This window comes from Salvelinus sp. IW2-2015, unplaced genomic scaffold (assembly GCF_002910315.2).
Source record: "Salvelinus sp. IW2-2015 unplaced genomic scaffold, ASM291031v2 Un_scaffold4173, whole genome shotgun sequence".
Classification (NCBI taxonomy): Eukaryota; Metazoa; Chordata; class Actinopteri; order Salmoniformes; family Salmonidae; genus Salvelinus; species Salvelinus sp. IW2-2015.
The window spans coordinates 49,559-67,302 of NW_019945444.1; the positions used below are offsets into that span (position 1 = coordinate 49,559).

At 41.4% G+C, this 17,744-nt stretch overlaps 1 pseudogene; it reads right to left on the bottom strand.

Moving 5' to 3' along the window:
- Positions 1–17,744, bottom strand: part of LOC112076975 (adhesion G protein-coupled receptor L1-like) — a 46,077-nt pseudogene that overhangs the window by 7,348 nt on the left and 20,985 nt on the right.

The window sequence follows — 17,744 nt, forward strand, 5'->3', positions numbered from 1 at the left end:
GCTTTTTAGCATAGCAACTTCAGGTTGGAGTCATAAAAGAGCATTTTTTCGAACCTCCACAAATTGTCTTGTTAACAAACTATAAGTTTGGAAAATGTGCATGACACAACGTATTTCCACAATTGTTTACGTAGACGATTTTACTTAATAATTCACTCGTGATCCAATTCCAGTGGGTCAAGACATTTTACCAACACTAATTAGAAGTGTGCTTTAAACCAGCTTGGAAATATCCAGAAATATGTCATGGCTTTAGAAGCTTCTGGTAGGCTAATTGACATACATTCGTTGAGAGTCAATTGGAGAGTGGTACCTGGGATGTATTTCAAGGCCTACCTTCAAACTCAGTGCTCTTTGCTTGACATCATGGAAAAATCAAAAGAGAATCACCAAGACCTCAGAAAAGAATTGTAGACTCACAACAAGTCTGGTTCATCCTTGGGAGGCAATTTCCAAATGCTGAAGGTACCACGTTCATCGGCTGTACAAACAATAGTACGGAAGTATACAACACCATGTACGCAATCCCCAGAACAACAGCAAAGGACCTTGTGAAGAGGCTGAGGAAACAGGTACAAAAGTATCTATATCACACGTAAAAAGTCTCATATCGACAATCACCTGAAAGGCCGCCAGCCAAGGAAAAGCCACTGCTCAAAAACCGCAACCCCCAAACACGAAGCAAGCCACCGGTTGGCAAACTGCACATGGGGACAAGATCTGGACTGTTTTTGAGAACTGTCCTGATGGTCTGATGCACTGACAAAAAATATACATGTTTTGGCCAGTAATGAACCATCGAGTTTGTTTTGGAGGAAAAGGGGAAAGCTTGCAGAGCTCACAGAACGAGCCGATGCCGCACCATTGTGAAGCACAGCGGGGGTTGGCAGCATCATGCTTCCGACTTCAACAGTATATACACTGAGTGTACAAAACATTAAGGACACATTCCTAATATTGAGTTCCAAACCGATGCGCCTGGCACCTACTACCATACCCCRTTCAAAGGCASTTAAATCATTTGTCTTGCCCATTCACCCTCTGAAYGGCACACATACATAATCCATGTCTCAATTGTCTCAAGGCTTAAAAATCCTTCTTTAACCTGTCTCCACCCCTTCATCTACACTGATTGAAGTGGATTTAACAGGTGACATCAATAAGGGATCATAGCTTTCACCTGGTCAGTCTATGTCATGGAAAGAGCAGGTGTTCTTAATGTTTTGTACACTCAGTGTATTTATAGTATTTAAATCCTAAAATCAAAATGCTCCATAAACCCGAACAAATCAGATACATGAATCTGAATGGAGTCCACTGTCCCAATCACTCTAGCCACCGCTGTCTTCTKCTGTTCTCAGTGAATTATCACAGCATTATGTGACACATTTACTCTGGGGAGAGTCTGAGAAGGGAAGCTGTCCCCAAGATTTCTCCTTCAGTCACAGATGAAGCTTTACTTCWAATCAATTTCTGCTTCTTCATATCAACAAGGCAGGATTAGAGACCTGGCCAGATGGCTAGGCTCTCTCTCTCTCTACTGCTGAATCCGTCTGACAGATACATACACTCACCGCCAGTGAAACACACACACACTTTTTCCATCCTCCACACAATGAGGCATAAAAAGACTAACAGACAGAAAAATATTTAGATGCAAAAAAACAAGAAAATATATTTGCATAATATGCAGAAAGCCACGCAATACGGACGACCACACACACACACACACACACACACACACACACACACACACACACACACCACACACCACACACACACACACACACACACACACACACACACACACACACACACACACACACACACACCACACAACACACACACACACACATACTAAGGTTTACTTACCGGTGGAGTTGAAGGACCCCAGGAGAAGGGGAGTGAAGCTCTCACCAGTAGGGTGTTGTAGGGAGAGGTGCCGGTACGGGTCTGTAACACTGGTTGGTCAGGAGGTGGTTCCCATGGTGGCTATAGAGAAAGAGACATAACATCATAAAAACAAAACATCTACTTTACCATAACATCTACTTTACAAAACATCTACTTTACCATAAACATCTACTTTACCATAAACATCTATCTTTACCATAAACATCTACTTTACCATACATCTACTTTACCATAAACATCTACTTCTACCATAAAACATCTACTTTACCATAAACATCTACTTTACCAATAACATCTTCTACTTACCATAAACATCTACTTTACCATAAACATCTACCTTTACATAAACATCTACTTTACATAAACATCTACTTTACCATATAACCATCTACTTTACCATAAAACATCTACTTACCATAAACATCTATTTACCATAAACATCTACTTTACCATAAACATCTTACTTTACCATAAACATCTACTTACATAAACATCTACTTTACCATAAACATCTACTTACCATAAACATTACTTTACATAAACATCTACTTTACCATAAACATTTACTTACCATAAACATCTATTTACCATAAACATCTACTTTACCATAAACATCTACTTTACCATAAAACTCTACTTTACCATAAACATCTACTTACCATAAACATCTACTTTACTATAACATCATTTTACCATAAACATCTACTACCATAACACTACTACCATAAACATCTATTTACCATAAAAATCTATTTACCATAAACATCTACTTTACTATAAAACATCGATTTTACCATAAACATCTACTTTACCATAAACACTACTTACCATAACAGCTACTTAACCATAAACATCTACTTACATACACATTCATTTACCAATAAACATCTACTTTACCATAAACATCTACAATTTACATAAACATCATTATTACCATAAACATCTACTTTACCATAAACATCTACTTACCTAAACATCTACTTTACCATAAACATCTATCTTTACATAAACATCTACTTTACATAAACATCTACTTTACCATAAACATCTACTTTACCATAAACATCTACTTTACATAAACATCTACTTTACCAAAACATCTACTTTACCATAAACATCTACTTATACCTAATAAACATCTACTTTACCATAAACATCTATTTACCAAAACATCTACTTTACCATAAACATCTACTTTACCATAAACATCTACTTTACCATAAACATCTACTTTACCATAAACATCATTTACCATAAACATCTACTTTACCATAAACAATCTATTTTACCATAAACATCTACTTTACCATAAACATTTACTTTACTATAAACATCTACTTTACCATAAACATCAATTTTACCATAAACATGATTTACCATAAACACTACTTTACCATAAACATTACTTTACTATAAACATCATTTTACCATAAACATCTACTTTACCATAACACATTTACCTAAACATCTATTTTACCATAAACATCTACTTTACCATAAACATTTACTTTACTATAAACATCTACTTTACCATAAACATCAATTTTACCATAAACATCGATTTACCATACAATCTATCTACTTTACCATAGACATTACTTTACCATAAACATATATTTTACCACAAACATCTACTTTACCATAAAAAATATTTTTTAGGTTGTTTTGGTATAATAACAACATTTGATATGATAATACAAAAATATAACAGACAATATAATTAGAGGCACTGTATAAATGTGATAACAATGCCTCAAAATATAATACATAATGAATATTATACATAATACAATAATAACATTATATATAGTAATACAGGCCATTGACAGGTTATTCAAAAATATGTTAAATTCATAATTCAAATCGATAGGGATATGTATATCACAGTAATGTTCTACAGGGTAATGCCTTTTACAGTACACCCCTGAATGTTTTTACCTTGCTATTGTAACCTTTGAGTAAAATACATTTCCAGCGGAAAGGTGCTGTTTGCAGGCAGCGTTGCCATTTGGAATATTGTTCTGTATCTTACAACGTAGTCGAAGGGGGAATACTAATGCATATCATTACGTAGTCAGAGAGTGCAGTCATTGAAACACAGTTCATTCACAGTGAAATGCGAATGCCACCTTTAGACAAATATAATTCAAAGAAATGGAACATTGAGAATGTTCTGTAATGCCCATGTATGCTTCAGCCCCAGGCGGTCGAATAGAAATGCCATGAGATTAAAAATAGGACAGCATGACGGAGAGTGGTCTAAGGCGAAGTGCAACCTTCAGGTCTCAACCAAACCATTCATCACAGAGACAATGAGAAAGACAGAAATTCACAGAGAGAATTTCACACTAAAACACTCACATTTTTTTCATTTCTTTGTTAGTTCGTTCCCCATCAACTCATTCACTCACTCTCCAATTCTTTCTCTTGCTCTCCACCTCACGCGCACAGTCACTCTTTTTACCCTCTCTCATTCTCATTCTCTCTCTCTCTCTCTCTCTCTCTCTCTCTCTCTCTCTCTCTCTCTCTCTCTCTCTCTCTCTCTCTCTATCTCGTCCCTGTCTCTCTCCACACCAAATTACTCAGGATTAGCTTTCCAGAAACACCTCGGAAGAATATCCTGTCGACAATTTAAAAACAACAACTTTTAAGTGTTGGAGAGAGAAAGTAGGGCAGGCACTGGGAAGCTGGGGAGCTTCATTCAGAGAGGAGGAAGCCTCATCACGCCTTTTGTCTCCTGGATACCAGAAATCACTATTGTCTGAAGAGAAACAAGTTGATAAAGAAGTTAAGTGGGGAAATCAAAGAGATAAGAGATGCCAGCGATAACAACGAAGACAGCGGCTCTCGTCGAGATTCGTCCCATTTAATTATTGCTCCATGATAGCGTCTCTCCTTCTCTTTATTTCTCGCTCTCTCGTTCTTTCTCTCTGTCTCTCGAATGGAGCGGCCATCTTTCGCTTTCTGCCAACAACGACAAACTTTTCTCAAATGCTCGGGAAAAGAAAGGACTTCGCACTTGGCAGCGCCTTTGTTTAGCGTTTCTCCCTCTAGCTCTATCCCTCCTCTATCCGTCCTTCACCTATCCCTCCTCCTCTCTTTATCCCAGCTTCCTCTATCCCTCAATTCCTCCTTCCTCTTTCCCTATAAACTGAGTAAACAAAACATTAAGAACACCTGCTCTTTCCATGACAGACTGAACAGGTGAATCCAGGTGAAAGCTTATTGATGTCACTTGTTAAATCCACTTCAATCAGTGTAGATGAAGGAGTGGAGACAGGTTAAAGAAGGATTTTTAAGCCTTGAGACATGGATTGTGTATGGGGTACGGTAGCATGTGCCAGGCGCACCGGATTGTGTCAAGAACTGCAACGCTGCTGGGTTTTTCACGCTCAACAGTTTGCCGTGTTTATCAAGAATGGTCCACCACCCAATGAACATCCAGCCAACTTGACACAACGGTGGGAAGCATTGGAGTCAACATGGGACAGCATCCCTGTGGAATGCTTTCTACACCTTGTAGAGTGGATATTAGGAAGGTGTTTCTAATGTTTGGTATACTCAGTGTATAATTTTTCCTCCGTGATGTCAGTTCCAGGAAAGCGAATCTCCTTCCCCTCCCCTCCTCTCTTCTTACTCTCTCCTCCTCTCCTCGCACCCCCTCCCTCACTTGTTCCTGTCACTCTCTTCAATAAGACTAATTACCCCCAGCCAGCTCGTACGCTAATCAGTTCATTAAAAACAAAATGGATGAAATGAACATAAAGAGTGACGGTTGATTTAGCGACTACCTCTTTGTCATCATCAACTCTTCCCTCCCTCCCTCCCAGATAATTCTGATCCCCATGACGATGGCTGCCACGGCGACGGTATGCCACCGGCTGCTCAGGCTATTGCTCGTGTCAATGTACACTGGCTCCTCTTCCTCGCTCTCTGTCTCTGACAGTAGACTCAGTGGTGCTCCTACTTCGTTCTGCCTGTCTGTCTGTCAGTTCTGATGAGCCTGCCATAGAGGTGTGCGTGATTGGAGAGGGGGACAGCAGGGGGGTTAGAGAGGGGTTAAGGGGGTGGGGAGTCTCACCACGGTTGAGTGAAGGAGTACTGTTGATGTCTCCCGCCATGAAGGAAGACTCCGTCTGCTTCCGAACCGTGTCGTTCCACATCCTGCGGATCCGACTCTGGAACGCCGGAGAAGAGAAGCACACAGTGAAACAAAACAAGACAGACAGACAGACAGATAGACAGACAGGAATTAACAAGACAGACAGACAGATAGATAGACAGAAAGGAATAAACATGATATGATATGATATTGTAACTATGTGAGGCTGGAACATTGCCAAGCTTGCATGGATCTGTCTAAAACTACTAAGCAAACGCATACATGCTACCAGAGATACATGAAGTAAATAAGCTCACGCAGCAGGCATACTAACATAAACAAGTTAATACACGCAGATAAACAACATCAGATTGAGACGTGGTAGATCCAAATAGAGATGAAGGTTTCTGATTAGATTTTTGAAGCGTGTGATAGCCGGTATGTCAACTGTAGACTGAGAGTGTATTGTGTGTGTGTGTTTGGAGTTTTGTCAAAGAGAATTAGGTATGGGACAGGCCTACACTCTGTAGATTGGTGCGTGTACCCGTAATCTGTGGGTTTGTGTATGGCATTGTGCCTGTGTGTGCACCCATGTAGTCCTTTAGAGTCTGTGCGTGTATGCATGCGTGCACGTGTGTGTGTGGTGTGTGGTGTGTATGTGTTTGTGTGTGTGTGCGGTTGTGTCTGTGCGTGTGTGTATGTCCGTTCACTGACTTGTCTGTGTGCGGCAGCGTGGCGGGCCTGGTTGCCAGTGTAGTAGCGGTTGTTGGCACGCAGGGCAGAGTTCTTCAGGGAGCCGTGGGAGCTGGTGGTGGAGGTACGGCTGCAGCAGACGAGATGACGCAGACACTTACTGTACTCCTTATGGACCTGCATGGATAGAGAGGGCAAACATGGCTTAGACACACGCATGTAAGCAGTAGACTCGCATACACACACACTAGTGGTGCGCGGGTCTGCTGTTTATTCACCTGCACCTGCCCATAATTGCTAATAACCCATCCTCAACCGCAAAACTATATGTGATTAAGTGAAAATCTGCACCGGACCCTAACCTGCTAACATAGAAAATGTGCTGTAGGCTACAGTCAGAGACGGCGGAACAATTTTTTGACAGAGGGTGCAAGACTTTTTGTTGTTGTTTGATTTAGATATGTTTCTGCTTATAATTCCCGACATTTTGGTAGGCTATTAGTTAGTCATCTTGTCTATAATTAGATACATGCAGCTWCTCTTCTGTCATTATATGTTGCCTTAGAAGACTAAATAAACCATTGCTCACCAGAATAAGATCATAAATTGATAGAATGAATCCTTCAATCTAGTTAATATCGGTAGRCTAAAGTTTTCTCTGTCATCTCTGCTTCTTTCGTGGAGGAAAGATGTTTAGGGACCGGGGAGAAAATGGAATAACAAATAAAATAAAGTACATTTCCAAATGACATCAGTTTGACCGGTTGTAAAGCTGTGAAAACGACCCAACATGTTTCTGTTAAGATTTCAGTTCGGCTTGGATGCATATTTTATGTGGTTGAAATACTATCAGCTTTTATGATGTTGATAAAGAGAGCACCTTTACAGACAGTATCTAACTGCACATTCGCATTCTCTCAAGATGCTGAAAGAAATCATATTTCTCCACTCTTGTTCCAGAATCAAAATGTAGCCTACATTTGGTGTATCATTTTACTACAAGAAATGCTTAATTCTGCAGGAGTTAATATTAAGACTATGTGAAAGGTTATAGTGTCCGTATTTCCGTTTCCATTTAACCCATCTGAACACTAGGCTACAGTTCCCTTCTCGTGCCATAGGCCTGTCTGAAGTCGCCATCTTGTGACTGTTGAATTTGTATAGTGGCTCACAATCATCACACATAACATAGCAGCACTGCTACCATCCTCTTTTACCACTTCAAATCTTTCACAATCAGTACTTTTCTGTCCCTCCCTTCTCTTTATTTTCAACTCTCCATTTCAAAGCTTTTCTCTTGAATTAATCTCTGACATTGTTATTTTTGCCTCCGTGGGTCAAAGTTAACTTTTTCTACCCGTTCCCAAAATAATTTTCCGATTGGCATGTAGGCTACTGGTGCATGTACAGTTAGGCCCTAAGGCTAATGCCAGATAGCCTAAAACAGCKAAAGAAAAACCTCAATGTAGCCTAGACATATAAATTACACAAGAATTATACATTTATGGATTTTTCATTCTGAACATACGGACTCAGACCTTTTAGGGCAAGATTTTCATCAYGCAAAGACATACATGCTTTGAGCAAATTAACATTTCAAATAGACAGAGCTCTGAATAGTGCACCTAGTGATGTACCGTGCATAATTACCCTGTTTAATTAAAATTTGGTTAAATAATCACCTCCTTCTCACAGGAATTATTAAGGGAAAGTAACAACATAAATCAGGCTGCAGATTGTAATTATATTCCATCATGTCTATTTAAATGTTATGCTTAGTTTACTCAATAGAAAAGGTCACTTTTAGATATGTGAGTGTTTGAGTTACCTTTTTCTGCAGGGCGCAGTGGAAGATGAAGATGAACATGCCCTGGAAGGCGTTGAAGGTGGTGAAGAGGTAGGCCATGATGACCGTGTTCTCGTTGATGAAGAGGAGGCCGAAGGACCAGGTCAGACCAAGCAGGAAGAGCAGGGCGATGGCCCCAATAGCCCATGACCTGGGGAGSAGAGGGCATGCTAATGTTAGCTTAGCCTCACAATGAAACCACTCACACAGACCCCAGCCAACCCGCTACCCAGCATGGCTGTTTTGMCTTAAGATGCATGTATCTCAACTGTACCGGCTTTGAACCTACTATCTGGAATATCTGCTTTGAAAATGACTCATTGTTATGACAATACAACGTGGTCTCAGAGCATTTCGTATTATACTGTACGTAAATCTGAGAAACTAAATGTAGTATGATATGTTACGTCTCGTATGGTATGTTTTCATTTGTGGATCTCCATCATTTCAAAACRTRTATGTTATGAATTCCWATTTGTTGTTGCTAACGTTAGCTAGGTGGCTAGCTCTTGAGGTTAGGATTTAAGGTTAAGGATTTATGGTTAAGGATAGGAGTTAGGTTAAAGGGTTAAGGTTAGGGTTAGCTAAAATGGTTAAGGTTAAGGTTAGGGGAAGGGTTAGCTAACATGCTAAGTAGTTGCAATGTAGCTAAAAAGTAGTAACTAGTTGTAAAGTTGCTAATTAGCTAAAGTTGTCCATGATGAGATTCAAACACTCAACCTTTGGGTTGCTAGACATTTATGTTATTTGTCCACCCATCAACCCCGACCAACCACCCTACTTTTGTTTTTGCCTTAAGTAACCTTCTGTCTTATGTAACCATACCAAACGTAACATATATACTAATTTAAGTGTCCTGGATTTACATTTACTATGTAACCAGTCTGGACAATATGAYAAACATTATTCTGCTTTTCCTTCCTTTTTTCAGATTTCCAACCCATGTCTCACTGATACAGGAAATGCCCTAATCACATGACCTGGGAKGCTTCACTGACCCCTAACCTCTGCTGAGAGGGACTCACTTGATGTTGTCGAGGCGACTGGAGTCAGGTTTTAGGGCAGAGGAGTTGCGGGTCATCTTGTGCACGGTGATCATGAGGAACACCAGGTTCAGCTAGGGGGGGAAAGGTCAAAGGTTACACCCCTTTACAACACATTCAGTGGAATCCTAGAACACACTCTGGTCTTAAATTGTTGTAATATTTGTGAAGTTAGCCTTTAGTACAGGCCCTATGTTCCTCCAGGAACTAAGAGGATTAAGTAAATAAGTAAGTAGCCTGAATGAAAAAGAATGTAATACAGTTGGTCATAATAGCATCATAATGAATGACTGTACCATAATAACAAAAGAAACAGGGCCAATGAAGCTCCAGATGAAGTAGTTATCCACCCGCAACCAGCACCTAGACATGGGACAAAGGAAAAGATTCAAATATCACAGTCACACTCGCACACATGCACCCATGCACACACACACACATCACACACACAAATCACACACACACTCATCCCGTCTCGGAGGATATCTTATAGAAGCTAATCAGCAGGCTTCGGCTAACTCTGTTCAAAACCCTTGTCCATGGGGGGAAGGCAACGAAGAGAACAATCCTCTTCACACTACACTCCATATTACATTCCCTGTTAGGGGAATAGTCTAGGCACTCTAAACTAGCATAATMCTGTCTCTCAATCTACAGGTGAAAAGGGACTGCTTCACACGTACGCTTTCTTGGTCCCATAGCTCCGGTAGTCTATGGCTGCCGAGATGCCCACCACCAGAGCTGGGAAGCAGTAGCCACACARGTAGTAGTACTTCTTGCGGGAGTACTCGCTCTCAAACACCTCCACCAGCAACAGATAGAGCTGCACCCCCTCCAGRCACATCCAGGAGAATGCAGCCAGGAAGAAGAAGTGAAGCAGCCCAGCAAAGATCGGACAGGCAATCTGAGAGACAGAGAGAGAAGGAGACAGAGGGAGACAGAGGGAGGTCAGGGAGTGAGAGAGAGAAAGAATGAGAAGGAGAGTAAAATAAAATAAAAATAGAGATTTAAAAAACAGAGGGGTGAAAAGGAGTGAAAGAGAAAGGGAAAATAGCAAAGGAAGGTGAGTAAGATTCAGAAAAGGTCAGCATAGGGTCATTCAAGCCCTATAATGGAGGGCCTTTTCATTCTCATGGTCCATAATGAAAAGCACTTCCCCTTTAGTCTGTCTGATGGTGTTCCACGTGCGAGACAGACGTCTCTCTGTCCTGTATTAGGTGTTCCAAGTGCGAGACAGACGTCTCTCTGTCCTGTATTAGGTGTTCCATGTACGAGACAGACGTCTCTCTGTCCTGTATTAGGTGTTCCATGTACGAGGCACTTGTCCCCTAGCCTGGCTCCAGATCAGTTATTTCACATGCCACATGACAATGTCTTTATGACTTAACAAGACAGCACAAACAGATCTGGAACCAGGCTACATGTCCCTCTCTCCCTCTCCCCTCCCCTACTYACGTGGTACTGGGTCTTGTCGATGCCGATAAGGAAGAGGAGCTCTGCGATGAAGAGGTTGATGCAGAGGTTCTTGTGGATGGTGTTGCGGTCGGTCTGCAGGCCCCTCAGGAAGCAAAAGGTAGAGATGCAGATAGCCAGGCACACCAGGCTGATCACTATGCCCACCCAGGTGATAACAAACAGGATCAACTCGTGCATCCTCCCAGGGTACTGTGGAGAGAGGGATGGTGGGGATGGAGAGGGAGAAATAGGGTGGGGGAGAGAGATGGGGGAGAAGAGGAAGAGGAGAGGTGAGGGGAGACAGATATAGGGAGGAAAGGGATGGGAGGTAGGAATGATGGGAGACAATGAGAAAGACAAGGAGGGTGAGAGTGAGAGTTTATATTTGGAAATGTATTCACATTCAGCTAAAATGTAGAGACAAGGAGACGAGACATCCTGAAAAAATACATGACATTCACATTCAAGTGAATGTCAGTCAGAGTTGCAGGACATGAATTTGTAAGTGTGAGTGCGTGGGAGGGAGAAATAAAGAGAGAGAGATGGAAGGAGAAAGAGAGAGTAGTTTGAGTAAGTGTGTGTGTGTGTTTACATGCATGTGTGTGTTTGTGTGTACGTGTGTGTGCATGTATGTGAGTGTGTGTGTGTGCCAAGGTTATTATAGTTTAGTGTTTTTATATTAGTTTTTATATCTATTAGTTTGAAGAATATTGTTTAAAATTCAGTTTAGTTTCAGTTAGTTTCACATTCACTTGACTAGTTTTTATTTAGTTTAAAGGGGCAATCAGCAGTTGCTACATTTTTTGCCTTGTAAATTAATGACATGCACCCATTGATTCTTGAAGAATATTACTTATAAATGAGCTTAGTCCAACTGTCGTACCCCATCAGGACTTCAAAGATAAGCTTGTTTATTCTGTTTGTAAACAAAGTAAATGTAAACAAAGTAAATGTAAACAAACAATGTATAGCATAAAAAACATGGTTAAAACTATCATTTGGATATCATGCATGGTCAGTCCTTGCATGCATAGCTATGTCTAKGAATTTCTTGTTTTTACTTCSTGCTTTTACTTCCTGTTTTGAGAAATTGTAGAAATGGGTGGGGATATTGTAGGAATGGGTGGAGTTTAGTCATAATTATGACTGTGGGTGTGTTATCTAGTGACGGCCATCAATATGTGCTGTGTCATAGAGATCCTGTTAAATTACTAGAGGGGCTATTTAATAAACCCTCAATGTTCCATCAGCAACTGATTTCAGCAAGTTTATGGATGTGGATTGACTGCATTGTTTGAATAGAATGTTGGCATACTGGCAGTTACTTTGAAAAATGAATGGAATAATTCCTCTACAATTGGATGGCTAGCTAGCTAACAAACATACAGTGCAGATAAATTCTTAAAATGCATTATTTTACACAATATCTTATCACAGCACTGGTTGAACAACTCCCTAACCAAAATGGCTGATCTTTATCCCATCATAAGAAGGTTCATGTCCATTCTAGTATTCAAATTCCTAATTATATGTGCTGTGATTTGTTGATTCAGTTCTAATGAGAATACATAAACATATATTCCATTGTATTAGCCACATCAATTAACATAATTTGATTGAACATTCTACATTACCATGGAAATGATTGCGTCACAATACCAGGCAGCTATTGTGAGTGTACCCATGAGTTTACCAGTCAAATTGCCAGGGTGAGCRGTTCCAAGCCCATTCTATTCGTCGTTTGCTACAACAACTTGCTTGATTCAGCAAGGTGTAATAACATGTTATCATGTTGTCAAGAGTCCAAGAGTTATCGCAAAACAGGGCACGTTTGATCACTTTTGTCAAGTTGTTGACCATTTTTGGTCACAGCCTTCCAAAGTGTGTTGCATTATGGGGATAAAAACTGTCTGACTTGTGCCTATGAACTTTACAAAAACCATGTGGTCAAAGATCATGAAGTTTTGACTCCAGTCAACTTCAAGTTTCTACATTTGCTCTTCATCAACTTCATCCTGTAGCCATTGCCTGCATTGTAGGAGGCTCTATTGTCAACCAATCATTATTGTGTTTTTGTTTGACCCACGGGAAGTGACCAAAGACATGACTGAAACAGGAACACACTGTGCCGTGATTCACATACTGTATATGTAAATTCAGCAAAAAAAAATAAACGTCCTCTCACTGTCAACTGCGTTTATTTTCATCAAACTTAAGATGTGTAAATATTTGTATGAACATAACAAGATTCAAAAACTGAGACATAAACTGAACAAGTTCCACAGACATGTGACTAACAGAAATGGAATAATGTGTCCCTGAACAAAGGGGGGTCAAAATCAAAAGTAACAGTCAGCATCTGGTGTGGCCACCAGCTGCAATAAGTACTGCAGTGCATCTTCTCCTCATGGACTGCACAAGATTTGCCAGTTCTTGCTGTGAGATGTTACCCCACTCTTCCACCAAGGCACCTGCAAGTTCCCGGACATTTCTGGGGGGAATGTCCCTAGCCCTCACCCGCCGATCCAACAGGTCCCAGACTTGCTCAATGGATTGAGATCCGGGCTCTTCGCTGGCCATGGCAGAACACATCCTCCTCCCTCATGTAGTACCCTTCCTGCAGGCTCATCATGACATGACCTCCAGCATGACAATGCCACCAGCCATACTGCTCGTTCTGTGCGTGATTCCTGCAAAACAGGAATGTCAGTCTTCCCTGTAACGCACAGCGTTGAGATTGCCTGCAATGACAACAAGCTCAGTCCGATGATGCTGTGACACACCGCCCCAGACCACGACGGACCCTCCACCTCAAATCGGTCCCGCCCCCCCAGAGTACAGCCTCGGTAATGCTCATTCCTTCGATGATAAACGCGATTCCGAACATCGCCCCTGGTGAGACAAAACTGCGACTCGTCAGTGAAGAGCACTTTCTGCCAGTCCTTTCTGGTCCAGCGACAGTGGGTTTGTGCCCATAGGCGACGTTGTTGCCGGTGATGTCTGGTGAGGACCTGCCTTACAACAGGCCTACAAGCCCTCAGTCCAGCCTCTCTCAGCCTATTGCGGACAGTCTGAGCACTGATGGAGGGATTGTGTGTTCCTGGTGTAACTAGGGCAGTTGTTGTTGCCATCCTGTACCTGTCCCGCAGATGTGATGTTTGGATGTACCAATCCTGTGCAGGTGTTGTTACACGTGGTCTGCCACTGTGAGGACGATCAGCTGTCCGTCCTGTCCCCCTGTAGCGCTGTCTTAGGCGTCTCACAGTACGGACATTTCAATTTATTTCCCTGGCCACATCTGTAATCCTCATGCCTTCTTGGAGCATGACTAAGGCACGTTCACGGCATCTTTCTTTTGGTATTTTTCAGAGTCAGTAGAAAGGCCTCTAGTGTCCTACGTTTTCATAACTGTAACCCTAATTGCCTACCGTCTGTAAGCTGTTAGTGTCTTAACGACCGTTCCACATGTGCATGTTCATTAGTTGTTTATGGTTCTTTGAACAACAAATTTTCTTTGAAAGACAGGGTCCTTGAAAAAGGGATTTCTTTTTATGCTGAGTTTATATATAATGTGATATTTGAGGCTCTCTCACCAGTTGATAGTCCAATGTACACGCACTTACAGTGGCTTGCGAAAGTATATTGCCTTACAACCTGGAATTAAAATTGATTTTTGGGGGATTTGTGTCATTTGATTTACACAACATGCCTACCACTTTGAAGATGCAAAATATTTTTTCTTGTGAAACAAACAAGAAATAAGAAAAAAAACTGAAAACTTGAGAGTGCATAACTATTCACTCCCCCAAAGTCAATACTTTGTAGAGCCACCTTTTGCAGCAATTACAGCTGCAAGTGGCTTGGGTTATGTCTCTATAAGCTTGGCACATCTAGCCACTGGGATTTTTGCCCATTCTTCAAAGCAAAACTGCTCCAGGGTTCCACTGGTGTACAGCAATATTTATGTCATACCACAGATTCTCAATTGGATTGAGGTCTGGGCTTTGACTAGGCCATTCCAAGACATTTAAATGTTTCCCCTTAAACCACTCGAGTGTTGCTTTAGCAGTATGTTTAGAGTCATTGTCCTGCTGGAAGGTGAACCTCCGTCCCAGTCTCAAATCTCTGGAAGACTGAAACAGGTTTCCCTCAAGAATTTCCCTGTATTTAGCGCCAGCCATCATTCATTCAATTCTGACCAGTTTCCCAGTCCCTGCCGATGAAAAACATGGCCACAGCATGACGCTCCCACCACCATGCTTCACTGTGGGGATGGGGTTCTCGGGGTGATGAGAGGTGTTGGGTTTGAGCCAGACATAGCATTTTCCTGGATGGCCAAATATCTCAATTTTAGTCTCATCTGACCAGAGTACCTTCTTGCATATGTTTGGGAAGTCTCCCACATGCCTTTTGGCGAACACCAAAAAGCAATGGCTTTTTTTCTGGCCACTCTTCCATAAAGCCCAGCTCTGTGGAGTGTAGGGCTTAAAGTGGTCCTATGGACAGATACTCCAATCTCCGCTGTGGAGCTTTGCAGCTCATTCGAGGTTATTTGTTGCCTCTCTGATTAATGCCCTCCTTGACTGGTCCGTGAGTTTTGGTGGGCGGCCCTCTCTTTGCAGGTTTGTTGTGGTGCCATATTCTTTCCATTTTTTAATAACGGATTTAATGGTGCTCTGTGGGATGTTCAAAGTTTCTGATATTTTTTTATAACCCAACCCTGATCTGTACTTCTCCACAACTTTGTCCCTGACCTGTTCGGAGAGCTCCTTAGTCTTCATGGTGCCGCTTGCTTGGTGGTGCCCCTTGCTTACTGGAGTTGCAGACACTGGGGCCTTTCAGAACAGGTGTATATATTCTTAGATCATGTGACACTTAGATTGCACACAGGTGGACTTTATTTAACTAATGATGTGACTTCTGAAGGTAATTGGTTGCACCAGATCTTATTAGGGCTCATAGCAAAGGGAGTGAGTACATATACACGCACCACGTTTTGAATTTTTAGGATTTTTTTGAAAAAAGTTATATTTTTCATTTAATTTCACCAATTTGGACTTGTTTGTGTATGTCCATCAAATGAAATCCAAATAAAAATCAATTTAAATTACAGGTTGTAATACAACAAAACAGGAAAAACGCCAAGGGGGATGAATACTTTTGCAAGGCACTGTATATTTAGCCTTACCACTCAAACGCCCCCAATATATGTGGTGCTGCTCATGGCAACGTCATCTCACTGAGTCTACCTTTAAATTATAAAGTCAATCTCAACGTGACTCGCCAGGTTCCGAAGCTTGAAAACCCTATAAAAAAGCTTGAAAACCCCCTTCTATTTCCCCCCCAAAAAATTAGTAAAACTGAACATAATTCTTGATGGTTTTTATTATTGTAGTTAGTTTTGGAGTCAAAGATAACAGTTTCAGTATAGCCGGATGTGGAGATCCTGGGCTGGCGTGATAACACGTGGTCTGCGGTTGTGAGGCCCGTAGGACGTACTGCCAAATTCTCTAAAACAACATTGAGACGGCTGATGATTTTCGGGTTTTCATTTACTATAATAAACTTGGTGTGTGCCTGTGTGTGTGTGTGTGTGTGTGTGTGTGTGTGTGTGTGTGTGTGTGTAATATCCACTGGACCTACATCAGGCTGGTGGTGGGCCATGAGCACAGCAAAGTTGGTGAGGTGGGAACAGGAGCAGGTGGTGTGTGTGCTGTTGGTGTCCAGCAGTCTACAGCCCTGAGACGACCACTGGCCTGTCATCGACCGCTCAGAGTAATTCCAGAACGAACAGTTGGGACTGTAGTGGTTCTCCAACTGGAGGGAGAGAGTGAGAGAGGGTAATTTCAAATGAAAATTAATTAATTTTATTGATACCCAAGGTAAATGGTTCTGTTGCAGGATTTATAACAACACACAGACATAAATAACAAACATAAAGTGCTGCAATCCATTTAAACATGTTTATATACAGTACAAGCAGATGACAGGGAAAGAAAATACAGCCTATTTAAACAGTTGGCAAATATGTGGGAGAGAGAGAGAAAGGGTGAGAGGTGAAATATATTGTAATGCATGTGTACRGTAACAGAACAGGGTGTACAGTGTGKGGGACGTAGTGTTTGATGCTCTGTATACAGTATGTGTATGGGCTTGTTAGTCTACTACAGTACAGTATGTGTATGGGCTTGTTTGTCTACTACAGTACAGTATGTGTATGGGCTTGTTTGATTCTGTCCTACCTACAGTACAGTATGGTGTATCGGGCTTTCCTCCTTTTTTGGTTTTCTCTGTCTCTTCCCTCTCCCACTTTTCTTCTGTAGCTTTTTTTCCTCCGCTCTTCTTCTGTTTTTTTTTTTCTTTAGTGTCTAAATAAGTCACACCCCGTCATGGCTCGCTCAATCGGTTGTTAGTCTACTACAGTCAGTATGTGTATGGGCTTGTTTGTCTACTACAGTACAGTATGTGTATGGGCTTGTTTGTCTAACACGTACAAGTATGTGTATGGGCTTGTTTGTCTACTACAGTACATATGTGTATGGGCTTGTTGTCTACTACAGTACAGTATGTGTAGTGGCTTGTTTGTCTACTACAGTCAATATGTGTATGGGCTTGTTGTCTACTACAGTACAGTATGTGTATGGGCTTGTTAGTCTACTACAGTACAGTAATGTGTATGGGCTTGTTTGTC